The sequence below is a fragment of the Hipposideros armiger genome, unplaced genomic scaffold, assembly GCF_001890085.2.
Source record: "Hipposideros armiger isolate ML-2016 unplaced genomic scaffold, ASM189008v1 scaffold_465, whole genome shotgun sequence".
In the NCBI taxonomy this organism is placed as follows: domain Eukaryota; kingdom Metazoa; phylum Chordata; class Mammalia; order Chiroptera; family Hipposideridae; genus Hipposideros; species Hipposideros armiger.
Window position 1 is genome coordinate 1,131,477 of NW_017731815.1, and position 17,822 is coordinate 1,149,298.

Genomic DNA, 17,822 nt, shown 5'->3' on the forward strand with positions numbered 1-17,822 from the left:
TGTCCCAAAGCTCAGTACCACTGGGAGCACTCAAACATCCCTAAGGCTCAGAAACATTCTCTTTCCAGAATGTCTGCCAAATGAAGTCATATAGTTTGGCCTATATCAAGTCTAAACATCAAGGCCATATATTAAGTCCCTCAAGTGACTGACTTGAAACCAGGGAATCACAAACTTTTTGTGTAAAGAGCCAGATAGTAAATTTTTCAGGCTTTGAGGGCTCTACAGTCTCTGTCACAACTACTCAACTCTGTGTCGTTGCATGAAAGCAGCCACAGACAATACATCAATGAATGGGTATGGCTGAGTTCCAATACAACTTTATTTCTAAAAACAGCTATGGGGGCGGATTTGGCCTACAGGCTGTAGTTGGCCAATCCCTTTTCTAGCTGCCAGATCAAACCTGTTCTCCAAGTCCCAGCTCAAGTGTTACTTTCTCTGTAGAGCTCTCCTTGATCCACCCAGTTTGAAGTGATTCCTTTTCACTCCGTGCACACAACACTTTGTCTCTTTGATGGCCATGCCCACATTCTACCTTGTACAGATTCCATGCCTCATCTCTCTGTTGACAAGTTTGGCATCTCCTGCAGAAGCCACCACTGTCCTTTTATACAGTGTGGATATTCAATAAGAAAGTATTAATGGGAAGAGTAATTGAAAGTCACTGGAGAGTGGGTCTCGAGAAAGGGCAGAAGCTTGATCAACTACAGCTTCCTCTTCTCCTCAAGGACAAGTGTGTGTTCCCTTAAAGACCATTGGCCAACACCAAATGCCTTTTGGAAAAGCCCAACTTCCAGGCCAGTAAGCCATCATTTAAAACACACAGAAGCCTGCCCATCAAAAATAAATTCAATTCCCTTAAGCATTCAATTCCCCAACCAGGAAGGTAGGCATTGCAAATGGCTTTGGACTGAAACCATTTTCCTTTTTGAAACACACCCAAGTTTTAAAAGAAATAGCTTCATCTGATGTGAGCTGCCAACACATGGCTCCAAAATCCGTCTCTTGAGAGAACCTCATTACCTGCTTCAGCTCAAAACCACATGACGCCAAAGCATCTGAGCTTTCCTTGCAGGGCTAGAAATCATCAGGATCTGTGGGCCTCAGAGAAAGTGTTTCAGAGCTGGGAAGAATGAACTAAGGAAAAGAGCAATAACACAAACATTTCCCCAGCAAAATAACTAAGGAAGTTAAAAATTATTTTAACATTAGCTGTCATTGAAAATTGTAAGCAAATGTATTTCTCTAGTTCTTTAGTATTTTTGCCATTTTTTTGGACTTGGCGATGGTTTAGTTAGATTACTATACATTTGATTTTGTCTCTCTAATCATTTTAGGTGGCTGCCATGTCTTCATAATTAAACTATAGGTTTCTCAAGGGAAGATGTACATTTTCTGTTCTTGCATACCTCTTAAAGCATTAGAATACCAGGGCCACTGCAAAGGCTCAATACGCAAGCAATAAATAAATGTATATATGGGGCATATTAACCTGCCAACATCTTTGGTGGGGTAAATAAGTCATTCAAGTAAAGTTTTTTAAAAAGAATTCTTCTTCCCTTCTTTTAAAATCCTGATCCCACCTCTACTTCACCACCAATTCATACCTCTGTGTCCTTTGAAATTTTTGTAACAATAAGCAAGAAAAAGCAAAATTTTGCTTGCAACCATGTTTTATTAGATTTAAAGGTTCTTGCACAGCAGGACACAACACACTGATACTTGGATAGATGAAAAGCAGAACTTTTTGTTACTTGCCAAATGGGAGAAGGCTGCCAGGCAGGGCCACACAGAAGGTTACACCAGGGGCAGGGACAGATTATATATGGCAGGCAGGGTGGGGTTAACCAGGTTTAGCAGGCTCTGGTGAATTGGCTGAGGCAAGTGATTTTGCAGGCTCCAGGACTTAGCGGCGGTTTCTAGTTGTCTGGTACCTGGCCCTGGAATAATTAGGGCTGGGACATAGACACCAAGAATGTGAGAGCTCCATAAGGGAAGTCCTTGGGGATGTGGACTTAATCAGCTGCTCAAAAACGGGAACTGAACAACCTCTAGCCAGGGCCTCTAAACTAGATAGACACAGCATTTTAAAAAAAATTATATCACACGCTATAACAGAAATTACTGACAACACCCTCATCTATGTTACACGAAAGCAGGAACCTGCCTGTCCCGTCTCCTTGTCGCTGTGCTCCAATGCCTAGCTGTAACCCTATGCCTAGCATGTGGGAGGCACTCACATTTTCGTGAGTAAATTAAATGAATCCAGATTTTCACTCCCACAATAGGGCAGAAAGGTGGTCCACTGAGACTGCTGGCCTGGATTCTGCACTTTCAGTAAGCATTGAGACTTGCACTTCAGGGGGAAAAAAGTGTCATATAGCTACCTTTCAGGGGGGAAAAAATATGAGTAAAGTCAATACTGGTCTGTCAAGAGATTATATCCATAATCTGGAATGTTTTCATTTTATTGGAATGACAGACACAAATAAAATAGATCAGTGTTTATTGTACTGATCAAATCTGAGAGCCCAGTGACATTTGGGGGTAAGAGAAATGGGAATGAGAAAAAAAGAAACTGACCAAAGTTCAGCTAAATTGCCGTGGTTCTACTGTGGGATACAAGATAATTAAGCTTCAAAAAGCAAGGTGCAAAGAAAGGTAAGAAATGAGACTGGGTAACAGATGCTCATAAGCTCTGGGGAGAGAGTCCCTGATTTTATAAGATCACATGATACTAAGAGCATTTGGAGGGGTTATCACAGCCTGTTGGCAAAAAAAGAACTGAAAGAAAATACATCTAGATTTAGCATAGATAAAATAAATAGGAAATAATGTCTTAAGACTGTGATGTGTAATGAATGTGATTAGCCCAATGAATGCAAGAAAACAGACTTAAAGAAATGATGTTACACCACTACAGTATTTCTATGGGAAGTAACACAGAATGAGGGTTTCCGTAATAAACTCTAGAAAGCTTTAGAAAACTCCAGGTTAAACAAATTTAAATGGTTTCTTCATCACAGGACCAATCAAATTCTTTGTTATGTTAACATGTGTTGGAAACCTCCAAGAAGAAAGCCTGGTGGGAGGGTCTTGGCCCCAGAACCCTCCTTTTGTGGAACAGCTCATGTAACTCATGCTCCATAGAACACCCTTTGATAAAGCCTAAGCTAATGTGATGATTTTTTTTCTACCTGTGTTATTTTCATAGCAACACAAGTTATTTTATTCTGTCAGAGAATTTAAGCAACTAAATTCCAGAACACAAGATGCCATCACTAACTTTTAAGGACTAACTAGAAAATCCTCCTTGTGTCAAATATAGGTATCTATGTCCTTTGAGAAAATACACCTGACCTACCTATGACACTCCTAGGATAGACTAAATATATATAATAATATCAGCTCTCCTCAATGCTGACGAAATAAAAATAAAGATTTGAAGCAGGATGTGGTGAGTGATGAGAGAACATCACATGGATCCTAATGTTAACCACTGTCCCATCATATTCCTGTTCATCTACTTAATTAAAAGCCTAGGGGAAAAAAATCAACTTAAAGCCTGAAACCAAAGCAGCAAGCTAAGAATAACATTAGCAATTAGAATTTCAATTTCTGCAAGTCTTTGCAAAATTCAGCAGTGACTTCTATTGAATAAGCATCTGATTAAGAGATCAAATAATATCGAATATCAGCATTTAGCTACTTAGCTTGACATGTCAAGCAGAGGCAAAAACTGTAGTCAGCATTCCAGAAACAATAGAATGTGATAGGCAGGTCTTCACCCAGCAATTTGCCCAGTGATTCTGAGATAAGTGGTCTATCTCTCTTTTTTTGGCTGTAAACCTTCTTGCAAGCTCTTGTCATTCTGATGCCCTAATGGGGCAGTTGTTTAATGACCTTTTGAATGATGTAAGGTCATTTTATGATGACTTTCAGGAAACTACTGACATTACTTTTCAATTCTTTATTTAGACTTCCACTAAATATCTATATGTTTACATAAGTCATAAATGTATAGCCCTGGAAGCTAATTTTCAGATCACTGATGTTTTCAAGGAAGACTGCCCTGAGGAAGTTAGTGGCTTTCAGAAACACCTCCAACAATGGCTTCTTTTGTTGAAGTATTTGTTGAATACATACCATGTGCTAGGTCTTTTGTCCCCTGGCCTGCTCAGCTCTATCTTTATAACTAATAACCAAGACAGCCTAGTCAATCAGGTAGCTTTTAAATTTCTTTCAATGGCAAAAGGAATAGACAGATGGTCCCAGAGCCACAGGTATCAGGCAGGCATCCTGGGCTCATTCATGTATTGCCATTGGCTAAATGAACTCACACCTAGGAAACCACACCTTTAGAAAACTCAAGTACCCTCCTATACTAATAGCAAAATGATGAACACCATTCTCAAAGGGACAAAGAAAAGGAAGCTTCATTTTTCCCTATAACTATGGTGACCAAGAATGGTACAATCCCAGTTTCACCTGGTCTCAGTGTCCCAACTCGTCTATCATTTCCCTCAGAATTTTAATCGTTTTGACGAAGAATTATTAATAGCTGCATTGGTAGATTTCTACTTTGTATTTTCAACTTCTGACATGGTCTCTTGTCTAGTAGTGTGGGAGTTGTATGCAAAATGAACAGATTATTTTTTTACTTTAACATGTGATTAAATCTAAAAGATGCCCAGCCATGACCCATTTCTTTTTTCCCCATTTTTTCCAGGCTCAGCATAACAAGCACCTCCTTTTCAAAAACAGCAGGCATGGCACTGGCTGTTAAACTCAGTGCCCTCAGGCAAGAGAGAGCTCACTGAAGCTAATTTCTTACAGTTTGGGTGGTGGTGGGAGAAAGCCTCAACACACTGCCCCCACTGGACCAGCCAATTGTGCTGTGGCCTACACGTCACACCCACACCCTTTGAAACGCATGATTCCGCTAGCCATCAGTTGGCGGGGTCAGTAGAAATGTGAGTCTTCATTGGTTAGTTGGGAAACATGAATAGGAGCTAGAGGTTGGGCTGTCTTGTCATAGAGCTTATAGAAAGCAGCTTGAATATTCTCATTACATGGTTTCGTTATTTATTGTATGGCTTATATACATAAATCAACAGCAATTATTAATTGGTAATGCTGTTTCCTTTTGCAATAAACTCTTACAACTGCAAAGAGCTCGAAAAACCAATAGCACATGTTTCATGGAAAACTAACTCTGAATTTCAATTTCACAACAAAGTTGATAATGAATGTGGAAGTTGCAAAGAATGCTTATCAACCTAGTTCACCATCGACCGTGAAGGCTGAGTGATACCACCGACCACATGAGAACTGGAAGACACAAATCTTCGGAAGAAGCACCAGCACCTATTCTAAAAGTTAGAAGTTATTGTAAGACTACATCCCAAAATGGCTGTGGGACATGTGCGCCTGCAGAAAGTGCGTTTATATGTCACTCAGTGAAGCGTGACTTTTCACTTACCTCATATGATTGTTCTTCATTAACTTCATCCACTTTGGGTTCCAAGTCTCCTTCTGGACATGTGGAAAGTAAAACAATAACTGCTCGTGTGTTGGCTCCATTTACAGAAGAAGACTTGCACAAACAGTCAAACGAGGCCAGTCCGATACCAGTGTCCTAGGTACATCAAAGAGAAAATCAGTTAGTTCCAATAGAGGTTGTTTTCCTTTATTCAGTTCATGAAATTAATATGCATCTTTTGGATATTCATTCTGTCAAGGAGAAATATGTCACATTATTGTGAATGTTATTATAGGCTCAGGTAAAGGTTCAACACTAGAGATAAAATGATTTGTTTTGTCATATATAAACACAAATGCTAGCAGAGTACAGTATTGTAAAAGGAAAAAGAACACTCTTACTAAATTAAGAAACTTTTGGAGCAGAAATGTACATGTATAATTAATAATTGCATCCCAAAAAGCTCCTGTATTCCACTAATCAAAATAGAAACTGTCCTTGTCAAAATGTATAAATAGTATACACACAGAGAGACAAACTTAGAGTAACTGAACTATAAAACTGCTTATGAGGAAGCTGGTGTGCAACTTTATTATGGAAATATACATTTTCTCTGCTCCTCACCATGCCCGTCAATCCCTAATGTTGCAGAACCCATGGCATGAATAGAAATGGAAACCTATATACTATAAGTCTAAAGTTTTGTGAGTTATAAATCAAGCTAGCAAACTGGTAAACAAAATATGTGTGATTCTACTGTGACAAATATACCTTCAATAATGGCCTGAAAAGCCAGGTTATAATTTAGAATCCGTAGACTCCTTTGAATTCCTGTGTGGAATTGGCAGTGTGGGGAAAACACCCACCCATCGCTTTTACTCCCTCCAGCTCCCCCGGCACAGCAAGGGGCGGCATACAAACAGGTGAGGACATACCAGACTGGCCCACATGTCCATGCTGTCAACAGCACCCTTAAATAGCTGTCCCTTGGCCAAATTTTAGACCATGGGTGCCCATAACTGGTAGTGAGGTCCACCCTTGGGACGAAGTAGCCACGGAAGATAACTGCTCAGCCTTGGGAGCAAGTCAGAGCCATCTGGACAGGAGATTTTGGAGCCTAGCCACTTGGGCATTTGTCTGGGAGGGCGTGTCTCCCTGGCCCCTCAGATTTGAGCTGAGCTGGAAAAAGGTCAGAGCTCAGCCCTCTAAAGTAGGCAGCAGTCTCTCTTTCTCAGATGTAGATCTAAGTGTAGCACTGACATTATCAATTGCATTTTGGAAATGTTTGAGGTTTTAAGGAACCATTTTGAAAATCAAACTAAGTGCTTAAAAATAATATTGAAATACACACACACACACACACACACACACACACACACACACACACACCCCACATCACATCACATCACATCACATCTCTGATTCTTTGAAAATAGAAGAAGCATTATCAAGTCAGAAAATGGAAATAGTGCAAACCTTCAGAGATTTCTAAGCAGGGACAGCTTCTGGGAGTGTGACTTGGGTAGTCACACAGGGTGCCCATGCTCAGAAAAGCCCCATATTTGGTGTCATGCTCACCTGCCATCTTGAAATTTTTAATAATTTGAACAAGGAGGCCCACATTTTCATTTTGCACTGGCTCCTGTAAATTATGTAGCCAGTCCTGTTCTCAAGGGCCATTCACTCAGCGAGAGGATTTCCTATGAAACCTGTGGCCTATTTTCCCTTTGAAAAAAAGTCAATAGAGCCTGCATTTCGCTTTCGATTATTTCTTTCACCTCTAGGCCTGGACAAAAACATAAGGGCAGAGGGTAAAATGGTTTTTAAAGGGCACTGGAGTGTTTGAAAACCTTGACAAAGGTTCCATTCGAGGTTTCAGGTTGGTTCTTGTTATTCTGGAATTGCCTCACCCACTTCCTGCCTAATCCCTGATTAAATGCCACCATTTTCAGCCAGGTGTCTTGCCTTTTCTTCTGCCCCTAACTGTCTCTTTTGATTAGGATGGTTCGCTTTTTCTTCGCGAATTTTTTTTCAATTCGTCTCCACTTTTTAGATTAAAATTTGCGGTAGTATTCCTATTAAAGCATAATGCCAGGCAGAGATAGAAAGCTCTCCAGCATACTTTTACTAATGCAGGGCAAGTCCATTTTGAAAGCAAGAAAGATAAAGGAGATTTGTAAAGGGCAAAGGCTGGCCTTAGCAGATCCTCCCAGCAGGGGCAGAGTCAGAAGCACTGCAGAAGGGTCTGCAAGGAAACAGAGCAGAACTGCCCTTGGCATCAAATCCCCCAAGAATGATGTTCCCTTAGCCTCCTCCCCTCACTGGCCCCAGCCCTCTATCCCACGAACCTGGCTTTGGGTTTCTTAATTCACTATCTATTCTGCAGACTTTCTCCTACTAATTTCCAAACTCCCCCCAGCCATTGAACTAAAAACGACCCCCAAACTCAGCCCCTCCATATATTCACCATAAAGCTCTCTCTAGGGCTCACCCCTCCCTCAAAATCAGACACAGGAGAGAGACACAGAAATGGTAAGAATTTTCTGCAATGACCTGAAACCACCCAGGTCACCCTCCTTCTTGGAGGTCTATCAGGTTTGCACGTAGCTGAGTTGTGAGTCTCTAGTTTCATTTACTGGCTTCATTTCTAGGAGTCATGTTCCAAAATTAGTAACTGATAAGGTGTGGGCACAGACCTATCAGAACAGTCCTAACTTTGGAAATGGGGGTCAGTGGGGAGGGAAGGGAGAATAGAATGGGCAGCAGCCATTTACCAACCCATGGGGAACGACTTCAATATTTTAACAGTGGGACTTGACATACCAGTGCTTACCAATAGACTATTAGCCCAATTAACAAGTCTTCTTTGGCTCAAATACATATGGAATCGGATATATCTGGTTTGGAATCCTCCGTCCTTCAATTCCTCACAAGATGTAGTAGTGGCTTTAGGTAGGTTATTTAGCTCAGTGGCCCTCAGCTTCCTCATCTGTCAAACTAGAGGAACTCGCTCTTAGTTCCGTTGTGCCATTTACATGAGATAATAAATAGAAAGTGCTTCTTACCTGCCTCCCAACTCAGAATCCTACTCACATAGAATTCAAGAGTATGTTCCTGGGGAGTGTGGCAGAGGGAAAGAACGATGGATATGACTACCATTTAATGTCCTAAAATGTGTCTGCGCTGGTGCAACACACCTGTCCACCAGTGAATCCTTACCAAAACCCTGTAAGTTGGAAATTTCTATCCATCAGGGTCCTCTTTTTGTTGCAAATAATAATAGCTAATATTTATTGAGTGCTAACTAGAACTCTGTAAGGAGTTACTGTTACTGATCTCATTTTGCAAATGTGGCAAGTGTGATTCAGAAAGAGTAAGTAATTGATGTGGACAGTAATTGAACTGATGTGTATAGGCTGTGAGTTTTGCCACTGGAGTCAGAAACATTGGCTTACCTTCCAGCCCTGGAGAAATTACCATACCTCTCTAGGCCTCAGTCTCCTCATGTGTGAAAAATAATAAAAAAGATATTGAATTACTCAGGTTCCTGGCAAGAAACAGACAGCACACTCAAATAGGTAATCAAGGATGATCTGCAGAGCTATAGGCTGGATGAAGGGAAAACTATGAGGGATGATAAAGCACATGGATGTAGAAAAGGGTTAGTCACAGTAGAGAGCCCTCGCCAAGTGTGGCCTAAAGAGCAAGACAAAAGCGTGGTTACAGGAACCCAATGAGAGCTGAGGCCATAGCTGACACTATAGCTAGAGGTGTTGGAGAGGCCTCTGAATGAGAGCTCCAGCCTTGGGTAAAGGACCACAGCCACTGCCAACCCACAGCCTGGCAGGGAAAGAGCCAAGAGAATCGACACCCTAACTTCACTCTCTCCCTGCACTCTGACCTCCTGCCACTACCACTCATTGATCCAACCCACCTGGAAGCTACAGGGCAAGGAAGCCAGCTGATGCACATAAGTGGACATAGACAGGGTGGAGGAAGGGGGAAGGGGACAAAGGGGATACCCAGCATAGGCATCTTACTCCGCATACCCAGAATGCGTATTGTCCTAGTCAGAGTTCTCCAGGGATACAGGACAAATAGAAGATTATATGTATATATAAAATCTCAGTGGAGAGATAGCGATAATAGAGATAGAGGTAGAGATAGAGAGACAATAGAAATAAATAGAGATAGAGATGGAGGTGGAGGTGGAGATGGAGAGATTTTACGAAATTGTCTCATGTGATCATCAGAGCTGTCAGATCAAAAATTTGTAGGGCAGGCTGGCAGGCTGAGAATTTAGGCAAGAGCTGATATTGCAGTCTTGAGTGCAAACTCCCCAGAGAAGCAGGCTGGAAACTCAGGTAGGGCTTCCATGTTGCAATATTGAGGAGAATGCCTCCTTTTTCACAAAACCTTAGTTTTTGCTCTTAAAGAATTCAACTGACTGGATGAGACCCACCCACATTATGGAATGTAATCTGCTTTACTCAAAGTCTACTGATTTACATCTTAACCTCACTTAAAAATTACCTTCACAGCAATATCTAGACTGGTGTTTGGCCAAACAACTGGTTACCATAGCCTAGCCAAGTTGGCACATATTAACCAGCACAGGTATTTACTCAATATACCCAGCAGGATGTCTACTACTTATATTCAGCATTCAGTATCTACTGCATATGTTGTGTGAGGATAAAATAATATAATGCAGCTCTAAAACATAAATATTCAGTAATTGTTAGCTGTTGTCATTGTTACTTGTGCTTACCTCCTGCCTGGGCTGCTATAAGCTCTTACTGCTTTCACACAATGATCTAACCTTTAAGGACATCTCTTTTCTTGCCTACATCTGAGGTAGGCTGTACAAGCTCCCTTTTAGAGCCTAAATACCATGGAAAACTAATGACTCACTGATGATCTCTTCCAGAAGAGGGTCAGAAAAGAAGTCAGCACTAGGCTGTTAGATCCCTACACTCAGGACTGGGGAGGTGTCGTCGATTCATCCCAAGTTTCTGGGGTAACCACTTTCCAAACTAGTGTTCAATGGAAATTGTTCTAGGATGCTGAGAGATGGGTTGGGGAAAAAAATCTTCCCCAGAACAAATGTAGTTGTTTATTCAAGCATTAAACAAAATGCAGCAGGTATCTTATTTACTGGGGACTGTTCCAGAGCATTTACTGTGCTGGTGTTCACTGTAAATCTCCAGGTGGAGTTTTGGTTACTGTTTCCTGAGCTTATGTGACCAATGATTGCTTTGCCCTCTAAACACATGTAAATGTCTCAGAGAGGTAGGATTGTAAGGAATGAGGTTTGGGAGTATGGTTCTAGGGGCACCCTGAGAGTTGTTCTAAGAATACCATTGGCTTGCTCTCTGCTTTCCTGCCACTTACTTCTGGTGAGAAAGAAGCCTGGGGGAAATGAGGGTAAGCTAGTTCTGGGGAAACTCAAGTCCAGAACCAGCTACAACATGCGAAGGGCTCAGTACAAAATGAAAATGTGGGCAAAATTATTAAGACTTTCAAGACCTTGACAGCAGAACGTTAAACCAATTGTGGTGCCCTACTGAGAGAGATGGAGTCCTGTGTAACTAGGTGTACAGGTCATATATCCATGAAGCTGACCCTGCCCTGATCATTTACTCATCCAATAAGTTTACAATGTACCTGTTATGAGTCACATTTTCTTGTCCTGAAAACATTTCAGAAGAAAAGAAGATAGTTCCTTAGACAACCTCTAGGGCAAACCAGTTCTCCTGAGGCTCAGCCTCGGGGAAAGACATGTGAATTCCCCATCATTTACATGTGATGTGGCCTCAGGCAACAGACTGAAAGTAAAACAGAAGAATAGCATTGGTTTGGGTTGAGGTTGGGTTATAAGGAAGTACCCCCTGAGACAGAGCTTCATGCGCAGGATGTTTATTAGGGAGTGCCCTTGGCATTAACACCTGTGGAAGGGAGGGGTAGGAAGAAGGACTGGGCAGAGGAAGAGGCTGGGGTGCAAGGCAGGCCAAACAACAGCCTCAGCCTACCTCATGGGAAAGCTTTAGAGCTAGAAGAGCTCTTTATTGTTGTCCTGAGCTGGGAGGAGATGGCCAGCCTTTATATTCCTATACGGATCAGTCACAGGATGGGGGCAGCCACAGGAAGGGGCCTGACCTTGGGTAACGTGGCTTCACAGCTGAGGCAAACCCTATAGGGGCTGACAGCTGAGGCTGTTCACCAACAGGACTCCCAGCTGCTGGGGTAATAGGGACTTTTTTAAAGAGGGATCTGGGTGTGGCATTGGTTTCCAGGTCAGTGTGTATGTGGCAATCCCCCAGATTGGAAATTTCAAAATTTGCCTTTTTAAATGTCAGTGGTTATGAATTTCACAATCACAAACTTAGTTATAGAAAAATGTCACTTTCCTTATATCTGCAACTAGGGTGACCAATCATCCTGGTTTGCCCAAGATTTTCCAGATTTTAGCAGTCAAAGTCCCACATACTAATGGTCAGCCTACCTCAACTCACTTTAACCTTTTTGATTTAAAATTCATTTCCAATTGAGAACAGAAAATTAAATCTGAGGTTTTCTCACTCATTGGAAATTTTAGTTACAAGTTTAAAACACAGCCCATTCAGGAGTTTTCACCCTCTCAGAGTTCTTTCACTCACCTCCTTCCTGAGGCTGATTTAAAACCCCCAGGGGTACAGGCAACAACCATCATGAGTATTTGGAGCAAGAAGTGGCTGATTTTAGCCTTGTGGCCTCAACACTCCATAGGCCTCCAGCTCTAGGTGGGACTCACCCATGGTTCCTGGGTGCCTTTGGCTCTATCTCCTTTGCTTCTCTTTTTTGTGTATATGTGAAAGATGCCTGCAATCCTGGGAAAATGTCTAGATCTATACAGTTGTGTCCTATGAAGCCCTCTGCATTTAACCCCCAGAATCATCATCTTTTTGCCCACACTCAGCTCTTCCCTGTCCTCTTGTGGGCTCAGGAAAGATCAAGAACAAAGAGAAGGCACCTTATGAGGCTTTGGGAAAGACTATGGACTACAAGCAGCACTCTGCCTGCTCGAATGCCCTTCACAGTTATTATTGCCTTCAGTTCTTCTGCCAATGTGCCAAGAGGAACATTGGCAAGGCTGCCTGTCCCCAGAGTTCCAGGTGGGACTACAGCCTCTCACTCTTGGGGGAAACTGCTTTGATTAGTGTTCTGTCCCAGGGAGGGGCACAGGTTTTCTCTACTTCAGCATCCCTAACTTTTATCATATCTTCCCACCCTACTCTCCCAAACTCATACTAACCTACTGCTAAAGAATATCAGTTCTCTGGCAGAGGGGTGGAGGAAAGGGTAGAGTTTTTTATATGCAATCAAAGTTATCAGCTTAAAATGTTGATATCAGCTTTAAAAACTCAGTTATTTCTATAAGATGTTTTATGTAAGCCTCATGGTAACTGCAAAGCAAAAACCTATAGTAGATACACAAAAGATAAAGAGAAGTGAATCAAAGCATGCCACTATGGAAAAACATCAATTCACAAAGGAAGACAGTAAGAAAAGAAGAAAGGAAAGGGGAACTACAAAGCAGCCATAAAACAATTAATAAGATGGCATTAGTGAGTCCTTATGTATCAATAATTATTTGAAGTGTAAATAGATTAAATTCCCCAATCGAAAAGCATAGAGTGACTGAATGGATTAAAAAAATACAAAATCCAACAATATGCTGCCTATAAGTGATTCACTTTAGCTTTAAGGACACAAATAGGCTAAAAGTGAAGAATTGAAAAAAGATAGTCCATGAAAATAGAAACCAAAAGAGAGCAGGATTAGCTATATTTATATCAGACAAAAATAATTTAACTCAAAAACTGTAACAAGAAACAAAGGAAGTCATTACATAAGGATAAAGAACTATATGCATCAAGAAAATATGATAATCATAAACATACACTGGAACACTTAAATATATTAAGCAACATTAACAAATCTAAAGAGAGAAATAGACAACAATTCAATTATAGCAGAAGACTTCAATACCCCACTTTCAACAACGAAAGTGATCTGATCATCTATACAAGCTATCCATAAGGAAACATTTGACTTGAACTATTCCTTAGACCAAATGTACCTAATAGAAAAATAAAGAACACTCCATGCAAGAGTATCAGAATACATGTCCTTCTCAAGTGCACATGAAACATTCTCCAGGTTAGATCATGTGTTAGACCACAATAGTTTTAGCAAATTCAAGAAGATGACATTTAAATCACACAAAATATCTTTTCTGACCACAATGGTATGAAACTAAAAATCAATAACAAGGGAAAGGCAGAAAAATTCACAAATGTATGGAAATTAAGCAACATACTCCTGAACAACCAATGGTCAAAAAAAGAAATCAGAAGGAGAATAAAAAAATAGCTTGAAACAAACAAAAATGGAAACACAACATATCAAAATTTATGGGATGCAGCAAAAGCACTTCTAAATAGAAAGTTTATAGTAATGAAGGCCTACATTAAGAAACAAGAAAGATCTCAAATAAACAACCTAAACTTACTCCTCCAAAAACTAGAAAAAGAAAAACAAACTAAACCCAAAGTTAGCAGAAGGGAGGAAATAACAAAGATCAGAGCAGAAATAAATAAAATAGAGATCAGAAAAACTATAGAAAAGATCAATGAAACTAAGATTGGTTTTTTGAAAAGATAAAAAAAATTGACAAACCTTTACTAGATTAAGAAAAAGAGAGAGGACTCAAATAATTAATATTTAAAATGAAAGAGTAGACTTTACAACTGATACCACAGGAATACAAAGGATCATAAGACTACTATGAATGATCATACTCCAACAAATTGGATAACCTAGGAGAAATGGATAAATTACTATTGGGTCTTCGGAGAAGTCATGACGTATTTTGTCTATGTTTTTCAAAGGTCATTTATTTATATAAAGAACAAAGATCAATCAATGCTATATTGCCCATTTTGTTCAATAACCTCTTGCCATCTTTCAGTGAGCTTCATAATCCCTCGTTCATAGAAGGACCTGTCTTTATTTGCGAAAAACTGAACAAGGTGCTGATTTACAGCCTCGTCTGAATTGAACGTTATACCATGCAAGGAGTTTTGAAGAGAGAGAAACAAGTGGAAGTCTGACGGCGCAAGGTCAGGTGAGTATGGTGGGTGTGGCAACACATCCCATCCAAGCTCCAATAATTTTTGACAGGTGATCAAACTTGTGTGTGGTCTTGTGTTGTTGCGATGGAACACAACTCCTTTACAATTAACAAGTTCTGGATGTTTCTGGATGATGGATTCGTTCAAACTGTCCAACTGCCGACAGTACACATTCGAATTGATTGTTTGGTTTCTTGGAAGGAGCTCAAAAAACATGACACCTTTAAAATCTCACCACACTGAGAGCATAACCTTCCCCTGATGAATGTCTGCTTTTGATGTCATTTGAGGCAAATCATCACCTCGAGACCAAGACCGTTTGCACACCACATTGTTGTAAATAATCCACTTCTCATCACCAGTTATCAGTTGCTTCAAAACAGGATCATTTTCCTCACATTTAATGAGCATATTGCAGATGTTTATATGCACCGTCAAATAAACTTCTTGGAGTTCATGCAGAACCCAAATATCGAGTTTGTTTACGTATCCCTGCTTCTTCAGATAGTCATGAACACTTGAATGATGGATGTCCAATGTTTCTGCAATCTCTCGTGTCATGTAATGTGGGTTTGACTCGATCAAAGCCTTTATTTTGTCATCATCAACCTCGATGGGCCTCCCTGACCAAGGAGCATTGTTGAGATCAAAATCACCAGCACAGAATTTCGTGAACCATTGTTGGCACTGACGTTCTTGTAGAGTATTGTCACCATAAACTTTGTGCAACTTTTCTCAAGCTTGAAGTGCTTTCTTCCTTTTATGGAAGTAAAACAGTAAAATATGGCAAAAATGTAGTTTCGTCTTCCATTTTCAACCTGTTGTAAAATCTCCAAAACTCAACCAAATCACTCAGTTTTTTTTTAGAATGAAGCTAGAACTGTCAGCTGTCAAATGACATATCAATAACATAGATGCGAATGACTCTAGTGCTTCCAAAAATGAACTAGTGCCATCTGTTGCAAACATGCGTCATGACTTTTCCAAAGACCCAATAGAAACATACAATCTACCAAGACTGAATCATGAAGAAATAAATCATCTGAACATACCAATAATAAGTAGATTGAATCAGTAACAAAAATCTCCCAAAAATTAAAGCCCAGGACTAAATGGTTTCTGGTCTAATTCAACCAAACATTTAAAGAAGAACTAATATTAATCTTTCTCAAACTCTTCCAAAAATTAAAAAGAAAGGAAGATCCGCAACTCCTTTTAAGAGGCTAGCATAACCTTGATGCCAAAGCGAGACAAGGACACTACAAGAAAAGAAAAAACTACAGGCCAATATCCCTGATGAATATAGATGCAAATATTCTCAACAACATACTAGCAAACTGAATTCAACAGCACATTAAAAAGATCATAACCATGATCAAACAGGATTTATCACTGGGACTGGGATGCCAGGATGGTTCAACATATGCAAATCAGTAAATGTGATTTCATAACAGAATGAAAGCTAAAAATCATATGATCATCTCAATCAATGCAAGAAAAGCATTTGATAAAATTCAACATCCTTTCATGATAAAAACTCTCAATAAGTTGGATATAGAAGAAATATACCTCAACATAACAAAGGCCATATATGATAAGCCTACAGCTAACATCATACTCAATGTTGAAAAGTTCAAAACTTTTCATTAAGGTCAGGAACAAGACAACGGTGCCCACTCTCACCACTCCTATTCAGCATAGTAATAGAAGTCCTAGCCAGAGCAATTAGGTGAGAAAAAGACATAAAAGGCATTCAGGTCAGAAAGGAAGAAATAAAGTTGTCTCTGTTTGCAGATGAGATCACCTTTAATATAGAAGATCCTAAAAGCCACCAAAACACTGTTAAAACTAATAAGTAAATTTAGTAAATTTGCAGGATACTAAATCAACAGAAATCAGTTGTGCTTCTACCCAATAACAATGAACTATCTAAGAAAGAAATAAAGAAAACAATCCCATTTATAATAACATCAAAAACATGAAAATACTTAGGAATAAATTTAACCAAGGAGGCAAAAGATCTGTACACTGAAAACTATAAGATTTTCGTGAAAGAAATTGGACAAGGCACAAGTAAATAGAAAAGATATCTCAGGTTCATGAATCATAAGAATTAATATTGTTAAAATGACCATACCACCCAAAGTCATCTACAGATAGAATGCAATCCTTTTCAAAATTTCAATGGCATTTTTCACAGAAATAGAACAATTCTAAAATGTATATGGAACCACAAAAGACCACAAAAAGCTAAAGCAATCCTAAAAAGAAAAGAACAAAGTTAAAGGCATCCCATTTCCTAATTTCAAACTATATTACAAAGCTATAATTTCTATATTACAAAGCTCTAATTCATTTCTCCCTAATCAAAACAGTATAATACTGGCATAAAAATATACCCATAGACCAATGGAGCAAATTGAGAAACCAGAAATAAACCCTTGTATATGCAGTCAATATTTAACAAGGAAGCCAAGAACACTGAATGGGGAAAGGATAGTCTCTTCAATAAGTGATGTTACAAAAACTGGATACCCACATGCAGACAAATAAAATTGGATCCCTACTTTACACCACTCACAAAAATTAACTCAAAATGGATTTAATACTTAAGTGTAAGACCTGAATCCATAAAACTCCTGAATAACACATAGGAAAAAATATCCTTGACATGGTCTTGGCAATGATTTTTTAGATAAGACACCAAAAGCACAAGCAATAAAAGCAAAATTAAAAAGTGGAACTACATCACACTAAAAAACTTCTACACAATAAAAGAAACAATCAACAACATGAAAAGACAACCTATAGAATGGGGAAAAATATTTGCAAAACACATATCTGATAAGAGATTAATATTTGAAAAATGTAAGGAACTCATACAACTCTATAGCAAAAAAAAAAATTCACTTTAAAAAATAGGCAAAGGACCTAAACAGTCATTTTTCCAAAGAAGACTTACAAATGGCCAATGAGCACATGAAAAGATGCTCATCATCACTAATCAGCAGGAAATGAAAATGAAAACCACATTGTATACCTTAAATTTAAAGAATGTTATATGGGAATTATATCTCAGTAAAACTGGGGAAAATAAAAAGAATATCATTTCTTTCTAAACTTCTCCCTTCTCCTCTCTCTCTTGCTTAATGTTTTTTTGTTTT